This window comes from Bombus flavifrons, chromosome 9, assembly GCF_040668555.2.
Source record: "Bombus flavifrons isolate JBK064 chromosome 9, iyBomFlav1_principal, whole genome shotgun sequence".
In the NCBI taxonomy this organism is placed as follows: domain Eukaryota; kingdom Metazoa; phylum Arthropoda; class Insecta; order Hymenoptera; family Apidae; genus Bombus; species Bombus flavifrons.
In genome coordinates this window covers 12991064-13007216 of record NC_138450.1, presented here as the reverse complement: position 1 = coordinate 13007216, position 16153 = coordinate 12991064, and the positions used below count along the sequence as shown (strand labels likewise).

Here is a 16153-nt window from a genome sequence, read left to right as displayed (position 1 = left end):
TTACGATCGCATTATGAAAACTGATGCTTTGCCCTCTACACCAATCCATGTAATATGGTGCAGCTATTTTTTCTGCAGCTCGAAAACATGCGTTCGTATCGATGAGTACTTACGACAGCTGTATACTCGAATTATAGTTTATTTCGTTCGAATATCGTTGATTCGTGTTAGTCGTGATTGAAGGATTATTAACAATGTAAAATATATCGATTCGATGGCTCGTAATCGAATTTGTATCATCTACTTAAACGTTAGATTATTCCGTAATAAATATCGTTTCCAAATAAACAGCATAAATCTAATATTAATAAATTGTCAAAATTACATGATCGATTCGATAAACTGATTTAAAACTGAGTAAATCATGAATCTGACGTACTAGGTAGCTAGTATATAAATATATCCCAGAATATGATACGTAGTTATTAAATAAGAGACGTCTATTACAATTTCAGATATTTTACCTGGTACATTTTATGTCAGAATAGTGTTCAATTCTGTCAATTAAACGAGAATAAGAGATCCGTGTTATAATGTAATACTAAACTAGGAAGTGTGATTTAATGAATAAAATAGTAAATTATCTCGATAGCATTATTAGTTTATTAATGTTATAAAATTTTGACAGTGTTTAGTTGAAAAGCTAATTATACCTATATGTAACAAGCGCTCTGTAGAATATTTATAGTTAGAATAATTAGACGGCCGTACATAAAACAGTAACCAAAAAGTATTTACCATGAACGTTTCGTATTTACCGGGATACCGAAACGTTATGATGAGAGGCAGAATGTTGAAAGGAAATACAAGTGAAATAACGCGAATGATACATTATATCGCTATTTGATTTCATAACATTCTCGTTAACATCGAAACAAGCAACGCAAGTTTGTTTCGGAAAGCACCCTGCAGGCAGCACAAACAACATACACGCTATTTACACGCTTCAATGCAACACGAGTCTCAACTTTTACTTGCTAGCGAGTTTCAAATTATCATTATCAAAACCACATTTCATTAAAGTAGCATTTCATGAAATCAACAAACCTGCCTAATAAATTTCATCGACCCTCGTTTGCTGAAACCACAATTGTCAGAATATTACGATTAAGGAGCTAAATTATTTGTAGTGTCTATTTATTTATCAGCTCACCATCGCATGTGCCAAATACAAAGATTTCTCATAGCAAAGAATCCATTTGCGTTAGTTTTGCACCTATGTTATTTGCTATATGAACATTATAAACTTTCAGAACTTGTCGTCTTTAAAACAGAGAATGAGTTAAACACAGCTAAAACTTTCGAATGTATTTTGTCAATTACAGTGTCGAGTACCTTTCGTCGATCGCATCGTTTATTATTTCAACGTCACAGTTTCACTCGTCCTTGTCAAAATTATTCGCAACTGAGCCAACAAGCAGAAAATTAGAAAGTGATGACGACGGTGGAAGCTGAAGAAGCGAAGACAAACTCGCTACTAACAACAATTTCTCCCGCCCAATGAGAATTTCCGTTGTTGTCAATGTTTCGAACGAGACCGTCATTTGTGTCATTGAAAAGCTGGATGAAACGCGATTGCCAGAAACGAAATGACAAACCGAAAGAAGATGGTCGTGTTCATCGCCGAATCTCGTGATCTTCATTCGAACCCATGCGATCTCGCTTTGCTCTGGCGATACGAGCAGCAGTGATTACTCTTCCTGACAACTTAGAACTGTTAATCACTCGAGATTCTTATCGAGCCGCGATTTCTAGCCCCAGCTTGCCTCCGTTTTTCGGCCACTATCGACCCCGTGCACATGCTTCGTGTTACGTTACTCAGCGAGGATGTGAATATTTTTTAATTTAGACCGATTAAATGTTTCGTATTAGGGTAATTATTTATAAAAAAATTATATTAGATTATATTTATATAAAATTCCTTGATCATTTACTTATCAACAATTATCTACTTAACGATGTACTGAATATTTCTTTCTTCGATTTACACAAAATGAAGATAAATGTAAAGTTGGCTAAAAAATTGTTCGGATATTCTCAAGCTTGTTGCAACGAAATCGAGATACTTTCGCCGTAAGTAAGAACCTATTCCGAATAATCGACATTGCTATCGTGTCAATAATCTAGAATCAACAAACAACAATTTACGATACGTCGCTATTTCACAGAGGCTACGAACCACAATTTCCTCAGACGAACGATACACAAATGAGGCAAAGTGCTTCATCAACTACGTTATCGTTAGCCCATTTCAGTGCCGGGACAGCCTGAAATAATCGTAGTCACAAAATAGTCCTGTGGTGCTGGATTGCCGAGGAATACTCGGTGGATGAGCCATTTCACGGGTTTTAAACATCATCCCATCGAAAAAGAGAAAGCTGCGCTGTCCTATTCTCTGCTCTCTTGCGACCTTTCGCTGATTTCCTCCGGTCGGAGCGCAAAAATCCCAGCGGATGTGCTCGATATCCCGCTATCATTCCCCTTCTTATTGCCTCCGCTTCCTGATTTCCACCCCACGTCCCTTTCTCCGCCTCTTTTATCGCGACCAAAAACTAGTTAGCTCGTAGTGACGTAAGCCTCAGCTAGGGAAAGGTACGCGGGGGTGACGCACCCCTGGCACGCTGCAGGGCTCAGGACTGTTCAAAGGGCGATTTGTCGACAGTCAACATGACAAAGACATTAGTCGTCGGTAGCTTCACCCCGTGGCGGAAAGCAACGGAACCCTCTTGCCGCGACCCATTAAGAAGGAAAGGGGGTGGGATCTGGTAGCGAGGCTTGACGGGGTTGTCTCGCGAAATTTCGGCCAAGCGATCGTCAAAGGATATCACGTCGGGGCAAATTGATTTTTTTCGCTGTCGACCCTCCGCTCTTTCCGGCATCCCCTGCGTCACCATCTCCGTTTAGAGGATAGACAAATACGATTGTCGACGATTAACACGTGTCTGGCCAAAGCGTGTTTCATGGAAAATGCTTTTCCGATCCTCGGTGTGCGTTCTGATAGAAAAAGGAGGAAATTACAGACGGTGTTTGAGTTTTTGTCAAATTGGATAACGCAAAGATCGAAGCGAATGGAGGATCAACGCGTCCGTTCGAGGCTCGATTTTTGGAAAATCGTTTGACGTATGTTTTTGGGAAATGGATGAAATTAGAGAATATAGCCGAATTGTGAGAAGAAGAAAAGTCGAAGATCATGGTACACTGTGCAGGAAAATAATGGAGGAAGTAATTAGAGACTGGTCGAGGAAAATTGAAACAAACTGTGAAATTAACGTGTCTGCTCGGAATTCGTTTTATGGAAAACAATTTAATAATCGTAGATGCGTATTTTTTGAAAAAAAAGAATAATACATATACATTCATAGAATTTGCGCATTTTTCTAATGTATAGTATAAGAAATAAATTGTGTATTTTTTAAAAAATAAACATACTTAGATAATATTGATTCTTCCGAGACTTTGATTCTTACAAAGGCCATGCAAAGCTATCGAAAACACACAAATCTGTCCCCCTATTGCAAAACTTTACGCTATCCAGTATCAGAATCTCGTTTTCCCGCGCTCACAGCACGCACACCACCCACGCATCCCGTTTCATTCCTCCGTTTGGCATTCCAGAGACGAGTACCGATTCCTCCAGCCCGAGGGCAGAATCCTGGGATTCTCTGGCTGGAACACGTTCTCCCTTTTCGTCTTTCGTGCTCGTGCGAATGAAGGGGCTTCGAAAAGCCTGCAGGTACCTCGAGGCGGCTCGATTTCACGAGGCATGTGGAAATGATCGGTGAAAATATATACGCGCACGGTATCAAAAATGCAAATACTCTTGCCACAGTTTCAGCAAACTAGAATATCGAAATGTTACGTTAAAATTGATCTGTAATTGCAGAATCGATAGTTTCGCCTTTACCACAGACGTAGTCTCTCAGATTTACTTGGTATTTTAATTTTTATACAATACAACGATTTAATAAATAATCTACGCCTCTCTGCGATTTCATATTATCGAAAGTGCTAAACTGTGAACACTCTGCACTAATAATTATTGATATACTTGTTTGTTGTAACGATACGGTTGTTTGTTAAACGCGTTTTAAAAATAGTACGACTATCAAAGAAACTTCTTAGCATAAAAGTTCTTATCAGACTGTGGTAATAAAATAATCAACAGAAAACTTATCTGAGAATAGACTGGTCTGTGATCAAAGATTGAAAGAAGAATAAGTAATTTTAAGGATAGTCGATTTACAATGAAAAATTAATGTTATTGTAGAATATTTAATGTTGATGGTAATATTTATATTGAAGGTAAATTGTAATGGATAGTTCGTTTCGAATCGTAAATTTATGATTTCTCACACCGAGAACAATCGATGTTATCAAGCATGAAATTATTTTTTCTATCAAAAATAAATAGTTCGTTTGGTAAATTGTTTTTATATAGAACGAAAAGTTGTACGAGCCAGTGTAATAGATAAATTAAAGATGATTTCGTTCAAATTTTCGAGAAATGGAAAAATAAATGGCTCTGCCAGTTAAATATTAAATTTGAAGGGGAGAATATTTGTTCCAAAATAAAATACGAATTCTGCTTTAGTTCCACTGAAAATCTATGCAGTGTAGTCGTTTATTTATACTTCAGACTAACCAGCCTATTACGAAGGAAATGGGTAAAAATATATACTTTAATACACAGATATTTTCCATCAAAACGCAATAATAAATATTCTTCTGATAAGCGAACAATAGGAAATAAACGAAGCGAATAGGAAAATTATAAACTTAGAAATTGAGATATTTTATAAATAATTGAAATCAATTAGAGTAGACGAACACTATCGCGGAATTGGGATTATATTCATAAACGTGTGGATTGTTTTTATCAATTAAAATGCGTATACATAACACTAGATACGTCTAATTTTTACAAATTAGAATATAAATACGAAATCCTTGTGAAGGTATTTTTTCATGGGGACTTTCGACTTGTGGAATATCAGTAATATGCATTTAATGTATGATACGTATAATGTATAATGAAATGTATGAATTATTACGTTTGAATCATATCAGAGATATATAAATTACCATGTATGATTACAATAAATGTGTAATATCTAGCGGAAACGAGGGAATTTGTAATTAAAATTAATAACATTCATCGAGTTAATACTTGATCATAGTTTGCAATTAGTTATTCAAGAATTCGTAATCTATCTAAATGTGTCACGCAATGATAAGAATTTCTCTCCGATCCAAATACTACGATGGCAATTTGACACGCGCAAGCACGAAACGGCCCATGTTAGAATTTCTTTATATCGAGAAGTAAAATTTTCTGTTGCCATGTGGCCGAATAAATCACGAGTACGAGGTAAAATTTAGTACCTATTACTGCCCCACGTCCACGAGGACCGAAATATTCCACCTTCTGACATGGAATTTTACCTTCTGGAAAGAAGTTTTATTTTCCTCGTTCGAAGCTAGGCCACTGCAAAGTTAAATAATTTAGATCGCAATGAAATTTTTTATAATTTTATCGTCGTCGTCGCGTATTCGATGCTCGTGTACATTTTCGTTTGTTTTACGGTTCTTCGTGGTTTGATAAAGAAATTAGAAAATATTGTTACAAAGACGAACAAGTGCGGTTTATAAGAAAATTGATTTATCTCGAGTCGACAGATTATCATTCATCGCTATAGAATCTAAAAAAAAAAAATTATATAAAATAGTTAAGCAACCTCTCTCGATATAATAAATTTCTAAAGAAATTTTTATCGTTATTCTCCAATTCTGTTCCCTTCGAACACTCGTCAAACGCTATTCCCATAAATCACTGAGACATTTAGCCGTTAACACCATAATATCCGTTCTTCCAAAAGCTCTGATATTCAGCGCGCGAGAAGTCTCTTAAAAATTCCTCAAAAATCTCTCAACGATTTCACGCGAACGGTAGACAAAGAATAACTCCGTTAAGTAAGTTGCACGGTCGGAGATCGCTAAAAATTACCTTAACGATGCATAAACGACGTGCATCAAGCGACTTTATCACTCGCTCGCGATACTCAACGTAAAGTATGCGAGTAGAGCGAATACCATCTCATACCAGCATCGTTGAACCACCCCCAACGCTTAGTTATTTGAATTGCAACACGGTTCAAGGATGTTTAGGCGAGGCTGCAAAGTGTTCGGTCTCGTAAAGCTCGTTTTCGATGGCTTTTATCCTCCTCGCAACGTTGCCGACGATACGTTCAAGTGTTTTCGTCGACCATTAGCGTATTAACCTATCGTTACTCAGCCGTTATTATATTTTTCCAGTCACCATAACGCGCTACTGGAGAAATTGGAGCATCGGTAGAATCTAGTGCCGATTTTATGTCAATTTTCAGACACCGATAAACCCATCTTTTATGGTCCCTATCGATAATGCGTTGCCCTCGTTGCGCGTTCCGGTATTTTGTGTTACGTTTTATAGCTTTGGTTTGGCTTGTAATACGGTACCGATGGGGCAAGCAAAATTGAGAAACAGCATCAACTATGATAAAAATTTTGCGATCGTTACGTATGCATCCAGCAATTTAGAGAAAAGTCTAGAAAACGTAAAAGAAACTTCTATTGTCATTTCTATCCTTTAAAGAGCCGGAAAATTAATATTTGCAGTGGTTAGAAATGACAGTGATAATGTTGAAATGAATATGCTAACTATGAAAACTAGCGAAAAATTCAACATAAACATTCTAGAGCTGTGAAATGATTTCGAATTTTTGGAGGATAGTGTAATCTCGTTCGAATATGTATATCAGCATCTGACGAAATATCTCGGATCGATGATTTTGGGAATTATGCTTCGTAGTCGAAGTGGAATTCTCCTAAGGAATGCCATTTAGATTGGTGTCGAATATGTTCGAGGATTCTCAACATATGGCAAATCGTGTCACGCTGGAATTTGGTACACGATCTGGTCTAGACATTTATAAATGAGGGAATCTAAGGTTTAAAGGATTGAAATTCAGCCAAGTACGAGTGGTTCGCCTGTGTTTTCGACACCAAGCGCGAACTAATATCGTCGCTTTTACGGTTATGGGTTCTCGCCGAATTGACGCGATGGAAACAAAAAAACAAGGGGGTTCGGTTGGGAAAACTGTTGAAACATTTTGATGAAAGAGGCAACGAGATTTATCCTCGACATGGGCAAATTTAATTTTGCTCTCTGGAAATTGACTATCTATGAATTTGCTAAACTAATGATTTCGAATCTAACTGGAAAATGAAATTTTAAGAACGATAACAACAGGGTTAATTTGACGAAACTCGCTGAAAATGAAATTCCCGGTTGTACATGACCAGGCGAAAAGAATTTCGCAAAATCACTGGGAACATGAAGGATTATAGTTTAAAACAAGCAGAAGCAAGTTCTATCGGCCGACGAGATTAAGCCAGACGCATTTTATTATCTCTGGCCAGCGGCACGAAAAACGACGGAACTTTCCGACAGCCCTAATAATTCATTAACGTAAAGCCGCGGAATCCATGCTATCGCGTTCACCCGTTGCCCCCATTTCTTTGCCTGATTTACAGCCGATGAAATTCCAGCTGCACAGGTAAAACACGATCAACTGGCCGAAATTTCGAAACACCGCGGTATGAATATGGAAATGCGGCTTACAGTAACCTCTTGTCTTTCAGAGAAGCTACGACCGACCACACGCGAGTTTCTAAATCGATTACCTAACTTGCCTGACAAACTCACCAGAAATAATAAACGGTAGTTATAGCCGCATTGAAAAATCTGAAATGAAACGGTCAAGTTGTTTTAACCTGTGTGTTCTCGCGAATATTTTAAACTCTCGTTTTCATTAAAACGCTGAATTTATATGCTTAGAATCTCGATCTCGATATTGAAAATCGTTGTTTCCGGCCCATTTTCATTTATGCTTTGACAATCGTAAAAGATATTTGTTGTTATTTCTATACTCAGAGGTAGGATCAGAATAGTTGTTATTTTATTGAATGGATAAATCTATCACACCGTTCTGAGCCAAAAAAACCTTTATTGCACGCGTTTACAAAAACTAGGGATAAAAACAAAAAGGTAATCTTAAGCCTATCGATTAAATCTATCGATTGTAACTAGGATCATCCTCTATTTACTATTTCTTATAACTAACGCATCTGCATATGGATGGCGAGCACTAACTCACGTTGTCATTTTCAACAATATTTATACTAAAAATCTTGGAATATCTAGAACAAAGATAGCCATAAAAGAGATATAGTTTGGAACACGAAAGATTACCGTAAAGATTTCGATGGAATAACGTGATTCCACAGACGAAAATTGAGATGTTCGTAAGTAAGCTGCGAAAGTGCTTATGCAAATTTACGTCTTTACAATTACGCAAACATTCGTTTCACTCGTTAAATATCACCATAAATTCATTGGACTAGATGTCTTCTATATTTCTACGCATTATCCGTATCTTTTAATTTTCTATTAGGTCGTCCGAAAAGTTTCTTTCGTTTTATAAGGAAATAATGGACGCATAACATTTTTCCGTTTTATATTATTTTATCGAATTACGTATGATCCATTTTATTCTATCAGAAGAAAGATCACAACGTTCGACAAATTAGGTTTCACGTTTGTACAAAGATGCGTCGTTGTAAAAGACTTTTACAACGTAAAAGACGTCTTTTACAACGACGCATCTTTGTACAAACGTGAAAAGACACGTGAAAGACACTTTTTGGACAACTTATATGCGTATTAACGTTCTCGCTCTAACCATAAGCGACGAATATAATACAAAATTGGTTTGTAATGATAAATCGTGTCGATTTGCTTGATTTTTAAGGAAACAATGTTCACGGAACAGTGTTAGCGGAAGTTAAGGAACTTGTTTCCGGAAACGAGTAGAAAAATGTCGCTCTTGAAGCCGGAAACAATCGAAAGTTTTGCTGCAGCTTGGCAAAGAGTACTGGGAACCGGCGTGTTTTTGCATGGAACTGCAATTTTTCGACTTGTGTGTGTGTGTGTGTGTGTGTGTGTGTGTGTGTATGCTCATAACGAAAGTATACGAGTGTTAACAGCTTCTGCTAACGTAATTGATTGTTTAGAAGACAAGTAGCGAGTAAAGAGTTTTTAAATTTCTGTTCAACGCTAGTTATCCTCTTGACTGTTGGAAAATTTGATTATTTGTGAATTTAAACTTTTAGATAATGCTGATGTCAATATGTAAAGGAAGCTATTTTCGTTATCTGGATGGTCGATGATGAAGAATAAACTGGCTGAAAGGTAGCGTGCCAAGTTGGCCAGGAAACCGAAATGTCAATCGATGAAATCACGCTCATATAGAAGATACTTCAAAATTCTCTACAAAATAGAAAATTATATTGACTGCAAAAAGCATTTGCACATACCCTTATTTTTCGATACGGCATTTTTTTAATCAAGATCTACGTTACGTATTCGTAGTATCAAATTTTTGTATTCATACGAAAGTACCAACAAATAATATTTTTTAAATTTAATATATTTGGATCAAATTAATTATTATGTTGTAATAAGTTCGATGTTCTTTCAATTACGTTTTAAGGAGCATTGTAAGAACGTTACTCGATTGTTATCTGATAGATAATTTTTATAAGTAAATATTGTTTCGGATGAATAAAAATTTGTAATGAATCTTGTAGATTCAAAATGTGTAATGAAAATCTTGTAGATTTGGAAAAATAAATGTGGCATTTAAAAACTTTCATATCTTGTATTTCTTGAAATTGTACAAAAGTAAATAAATGTATCCTTATTCTCGAGACACTGATTTAAAGTGACCCGCGAAATTAGCCATATGTAAATTGAAGAGAAAATTGCAAGGACAATTGGGAATGTTCGGGAAGGTAGTAAAAGCCGCGGACCCGCCGACATAACATGAATTATCGGAACAAAACTGGGCTGTGTGAAACTTCAGTCCGCAATTTATTGTCCGGCTGACAACTTCGCGCAACATTTTTGGGTCAGATGATAACAAGAGATGAAAAACCTGTCACGTGTAGCAATATTTCAAAACCAGAGAAGAAAATATAGTAAAAGCAGAAAAAATAGAAACAAACGGATGCCTGAAGCTTTTCATTCACAAATGTAAAATCAATTTGTAGAAAATGATACTACATCTTCCTGTCACAAGCCACCCCAAACATATAAATCCGTTACGTGTATAGTCATATCGTCACGATTTTTCTTTACCTCCTTAATACGTTTAAACCAATAATCTTTCACAATTAGATTTTAATATTAATTATGCCTTCGTAATTAAATTTTTCCTCGATTGTAACGAAGAGGATCAAAGTTATTTGAAGACTGATTAAATTCACGAAACGTTCTGAAACAAAAATTTATTCTATAACATCCTCTTCTTTTACTTCAATTTTCTCCCTCGATTTTCCTTCTTTCTTTTTATAATTCTCAAGTCGTAAATGTTATAAAGAATTATACTCGTAAAAATATTAAATTGAAGCAGTAAACTATAAAGCTTGGAAAAAATTTTCCGGCTCGAAAATTCACGTGTCACCCATGCAAAGACGCCGGCGACAGGTTAACCGTTCGTTTTATCGAAAACGAGCTTCCAATATCCGAGAAACTTCGCGTAGCTGCGCGTAATTGCGAGCCACGAAGACGTGTCGTTCGATCACAACCACGTTTCGGATCGCGAGAAAGGACTGCAGAAGTGAAGACAGCCTCGCGAGCACAGAACGCGGTCGGCTGGAATTCGCGCGAGAAATATTCTCAAACGTAATCATCTTGCGATCTTGGTAATCTTGCGATCGTTTCAGCTCTGCTCATACGTTTCGTGTTTTCTTTTCGATGGACAATTCTCTCTAAAACTTCATAGCGGAACGATCGATTCGAATATTTCCACGGCAAACATTTTTAAGCAGCCGAGAGCCTTTCAACTCGACGACCGTTCGATCACGAGACAAACATTTCCAATCAACGACGAATAGAGGAAGCCGCGTAGTTTTTTTTCAGAAAGTGTAACCGGTGAGCTTCAGATAGCGTTCGATTTCGATACGAGTCGATAAATCGTATTTGCGACATGGTTTTCAGGTGAAAGAATAGGCGAGAGAGCGTTTGTTCGATTTTGTTGAAAGAGGGAAGGAGTACGAATGAGAAGGATGAGCGAGAGTGTTTTAGTTGAAGCGTTTGTTTGAAAATTTAAGTTAAGAATTAAGGCTGTCGAACATATTATTTTGTGTACGTGAACGAGTGAAGATCGATTTATTAAATGGGCCGTTTATTTTGAAAGTGGGATAAGTCCATTCCTTGAAAAAATTGAGAGAATGAAAAATGTATGTGTACTTTAATATGAACTTTTTCTTTATAAACAATTTATAATTTCAATTTATCTTGATATATTCGTTTGTTCTGGTTAATTAAATGTTTGTTAATAAATGGAATTGCACGACCGCTTGTCTGGAATTATTTTGAATCTGTACTCTAATCAAATAGTCGCTGTATCGATAATAATCAAAAACAAATGATGGTGAACAAGTTGTTTAAATGCGATTCGGTAATATGCTTGTAAATAATTATTACCTTTAATAAATTATTATTATTACAATTAAATTAGATCGTTATACTTAAATGTAATTATTATTATTATTATTTACATTTATATCGAATTACTTTATGAAAATTATTTACTTTTGTATCCGCAATTCTGTAGTTTTCGATACGTAACATCTGAAAATGCAAGATTGAAGTTGCAGAATCCAGCGGTTCAAAAGTCAAAGCTATGTAAAAGCTATGTAAATATATTAAAAATGTATTTTTAATATATTTTACACGTTACTTTGACATCATATTGGCTTCATTCGATGCTTCCTTGAATTCGATGAATGGACCGCACAGTGACACCTGATCGGTGCGCACAGCTGAACAATCGCACGATTGAAACGAATTTTTACTGTTAATCTAACAATCATCCCTACCTTCATTATTACAAACCTTTTTGTTCAACCATCGTACAACTAACTGTAGCAAACCATGCAGAGCGAGATTGTCTCTAATTTTGTTTTGGAACATAAACGAATAATAACGATAATAACAATAAATCATACACAAAGTACGTATCCCATTAAAATAGATCAAATTACATACAAAGCAAAAGTATCAAAGCCACCCTACTTGCCCCCAACCATCGCGACCAAATTTACTATTCAACAAACCGTTTCATCCCCGAACTAACCCCCACGTATCTGTCAATCATCGTAACAGCTAAAACACCTTTGACGTCAATGATCGAACTTCCGACAGAGAAAAAAATCACGCTGAGTCCATAACCGGGGTTAGGATCTTTCATCGTGGTGATTTTATCGAGTTACGAAAGGAGAAATTAGCACAGAAGTCAGGCAAAGGCTCTGGAAATTTGATTTCCTCGCGACGCCAGATGTTTCGTGGCTCGTTCCTTCCTTTTTCTTTTTTTTTTCCTCCGATCGCTTTTCTCACCGATGGGAAACAATAACGACAGAAGGAGAATCGAGCAATTTCGTCGCTGCGTGCAACACTGCTCGCCCTCCCATTCGTAAAATCGTGATCGAGCGCTCGCGATAGGAAAACGAGCGGCGAAGTTATAGGCTTCTTCGTTCGACGGGCAATCGAAACGAACCGTATCGTCGAGATGAATTTGCTGTTTAAAACGGCCAGAGACACCGGCTGGTGTCGGCTCGTTAATGGGTTCGATGGTTATTGAAACGCAGGATGAATGAGACTCCATGCTGCGAATGCTTCTCGCAATGGCTAGTTGTCGCGACTATTATCGCGAATATTGCCGGGAAATCGAGGCGTTTAGCTTTAGTAGGCGGTAGATTCTTCGCGGGCTTATAAGGAAAGGATAAAGAGCTGCAACACTGGGAAATAGAATTGAAATAGGACAGAAATAATTTCGAACGTTCCGAAGGAAAACGATGCAGAAATCGATGCGAGTTAGGAAAGTACGAAGCTGTGTTCCAGCCATTTAGTGATTTCAGTCTACGGAAGTTTTGAGGGAAATTGTCAAAGAATAGTACGGATACTTGTAGCGATTGTTTCTGTCTTAAATATAGAACGAATTTTAGTTTCTCTTGTAATTAATTGTTATCAAGAGACGAATATTTATAATAAACGATTGTATCTTAGATATATGACGAATTTTTGTTACTTGTAGTGAAACACTTCAGTGAGAGAAATGTATAGAAAAAGTATGGAACGTGCAAAAGCAATGAATATCCCTTAAACATTGAACAAATTGAATTAATATCTAATTAACCAATTAAAAAACCAACGCGAATAGTCAAGTATACAATATCGTCGATTTCATTCGACTCACCGAATATTCGTCGACTCCAATGATTACCGATCCTTTCTGCCTTTGCGTGGACTCGCTCGATCTTCTGTAAAAAAAAAGAAGAAGAAGAAATTAGAAATAAATCAAAATGAAATGTTTCGCATCAAGATCGAACTTTCGCGCCGACTAATTATCGAGCGACACGGAGGTGGAAAAATAGTCGAGTTTTCTAGATTATTATCTGAGAAAAAGTTCATGCGACACGATTACAAGAGATATCGTTATACGTCTCGAAATCATGGGAATTTTATGCAATATTGCTGATTTCAACGTCGTGCGAAGGGATTGCGTGATTCTTCTATGTAAAATTCAAGCAATTTCTGCTCTGTTACCACTTTTGTTACCATTTTCATCGCGTATCACTTATTCTACGATCTCTCGTTGTCCGGCTTTCATACGTTTAACTTTATGTCGATTTTTTAAATTTACGTTTTGATAAAAAAAAATACTACGGAAAAAGGGAGATTCGCTTCTTCATTTATAATGTAAATTAAAGGAGTTAAAACGAATAGAGGCGGCACGTAACCTGCAATAAAATCTTCAACAAGAACGACTCTAAAAAGTCGTTGGGAAATGTAAATTACCAAGTCTGTTTAGTACCTTCAACTGATCCTGATAATATACCGTATTTCGGTACTATCCAGACCAAAGTACCTACTTCCATGGTGATATTAAACGCAACATTTCGTATAAAATTTCTTTATCCTCTCTATAATTGCTTTTCATCAAAAAAAAAAAAAGGAGCAAATTACTTTATAAATTCTTAAAAATCTGCTTCGATCGTTACAGTCCTTAGAAAATAAATATAATGTATACTATAAGTATACGACAGAATCTAACGAATAACGAAATTATTAAATATACTACGCTGGAATCTGACAGGAATCACTGGCAAACAACAAACCAGAAACACAATGCAAACGCCGTTACATGTTTCTCGAACGAAATAAGCCGTCGTAATCGTTCACTAGGATTACGAACTTTCCACAAAATATCAACTCTTGCCCAGTCACGAAACCTGTTTAATAAAACAAATACCCTACAGAATTGGGATAAACGAATCCACCAACCGTCCTACCAAAACCGCTCCGTATTTCGTAGCCTAGAGAGAAAGAGAGAGAAAGAGAGAGAGAGAGAGAGAAACAAAAAAAAAGGAAAATTCGAGCGACCGAATCCCTGGAGTAAGCCTCGATTTTTCCAACTGGAAACGACCGGTTGACACAACAGCTCTCTGACCATTTTCGAAGTTGACAAAACGACCAGGCGTTCGTTGCAACAGTCGTTTATCGCGAGACAAATCCATTTCGTTGGATCGCGTCCTCCGGATGTATGGAAAGCCGTATGGTCGATTCTAAACGAAGCGATTCCCTGTCTAATTAATATTCATAGGCGTAATTCGATCCGTGGCGTGAACTCCTCGTATCGCCGGATTATAACCGGGATATAGCTCCGGAGCAAGTAAGCAAACTAAATTATCGTTCGCCGTCTTGCGGCGATTAATTGTTTTCGTCCGCTTGCGGGAAACGCAGCCGGAAGTTCCACGTGCCTGCCGCGTGATGAACAACGTTATCTGCCACGGCGGCGTTGAAAACTCGAGGAAACGATTAATAGGTCTTTAATTTCGCTTCGTTGTTCGCGGAGAAGTGGTGGGAGATCGACGTGGACCGTTTGAGAGTTTCGCGGAGGAATATTTCGTGGTCGTGAGGTAAAAGCTTGGCGAATAATTTAGAACCGTGCCGTTTAAAAATGAGACTCTTCGAGCGACTGAGATTCTGCGAGAAGAAATCTAGAAATTTTAGAATCATTGAAATTAGCTTAAGTTAGTCGTTTTTAATCTACTTTTGTGCCTTGAAAGAGTTTTGCTATCTCTGCGTGTACGCGATATCTCTGATTAATTATAAAGTCGTTACATTTTCTTCGTTAGTTATGGCAGTCATTCATCGTCGCAATATATTCACAGTTAGCAATTAATTAACGATTATTCGCAAGATTTCAATCGAAGAATACGTGGAAGGATAAGATATGTCCGATGTTATCGATTTTCTGATTTCCGTGTCAGAAATAGCGTTTGATGGAATTTGATGTGGAATTGGTAAAAAGTGGAACAATCTATCAAGTTCAAAGATATACATTTTGTTTAAAAACAGATGGACTTTCTTCGAAAAGGTTTGTATTCTTAATATAGAAAACGTTTCAATATATTACGGTATCCAAACTAACATAAAGGAAGGTTAATGCTAAAACCAAACGAAGTAAATTAATAGCATTGAATGCTAAAATTGCAAACTGGGCTGCTAAGGTATTTTGAATATCAGCTTCACGTAAGTAAATCTAGTTTTCCATCTTTATAACACACTGAACTTCTGCAACTCGAGAATTCGTAGTTTTCACAAACCACAACTGCGCCTACTTTTTTAACCAATGCGTAACATTGCGTACAATGCCATTCTGGAAACATAAATCAAAATAAGGATAAAAATGTTTAGAAAATAGAAATTTAAAGAAATTCTGCGATATTCTCATAAGAACGTAAAGAATTGTTAAAAGAGACAGAAAAATGTGTACCAAACTGACAAGAGAGCTAAAAACCGCAGACAAAGTAAAATTTCAACAACTTTGCCCAACTTTACTCTAATTATATTTCCGTCATCGTAGCTACCGTCATACACTCGATATACTTAAATCGAGTAGCCGATAAGCGTAATCGCGTGATAATAATGTCGAGGAAAATCGCCAGGGGCGATCTAATAAATCGGCAATCCACTTTGGCCAGCGTA

At 36.8% G+C, this 16153-nt stretch overlaps 1 protein-coding gene across 2 annotated transcripts in view; it reads right to left on the bottom strand.

The window, feature by feature from the left end:
* Positions 1 to 16153, bottom strand: part of Con (leucine rich repeat protein connectin) — a 350962-nt gene that overhangs the window by 291302 nt on the left and 43507 nt on the right. For both annotated transcript variants that reach the window (XM_069120653.1, XM_069120652.1), the window contains exon 2: positions 13359 to 13422. The gene's annotated coding sequence lies outside the window, so the exon portion shown is untranslated. The remainder of the gene's footprint in view (positions 1 to 13358; positions 13423 to 16153) is intronic.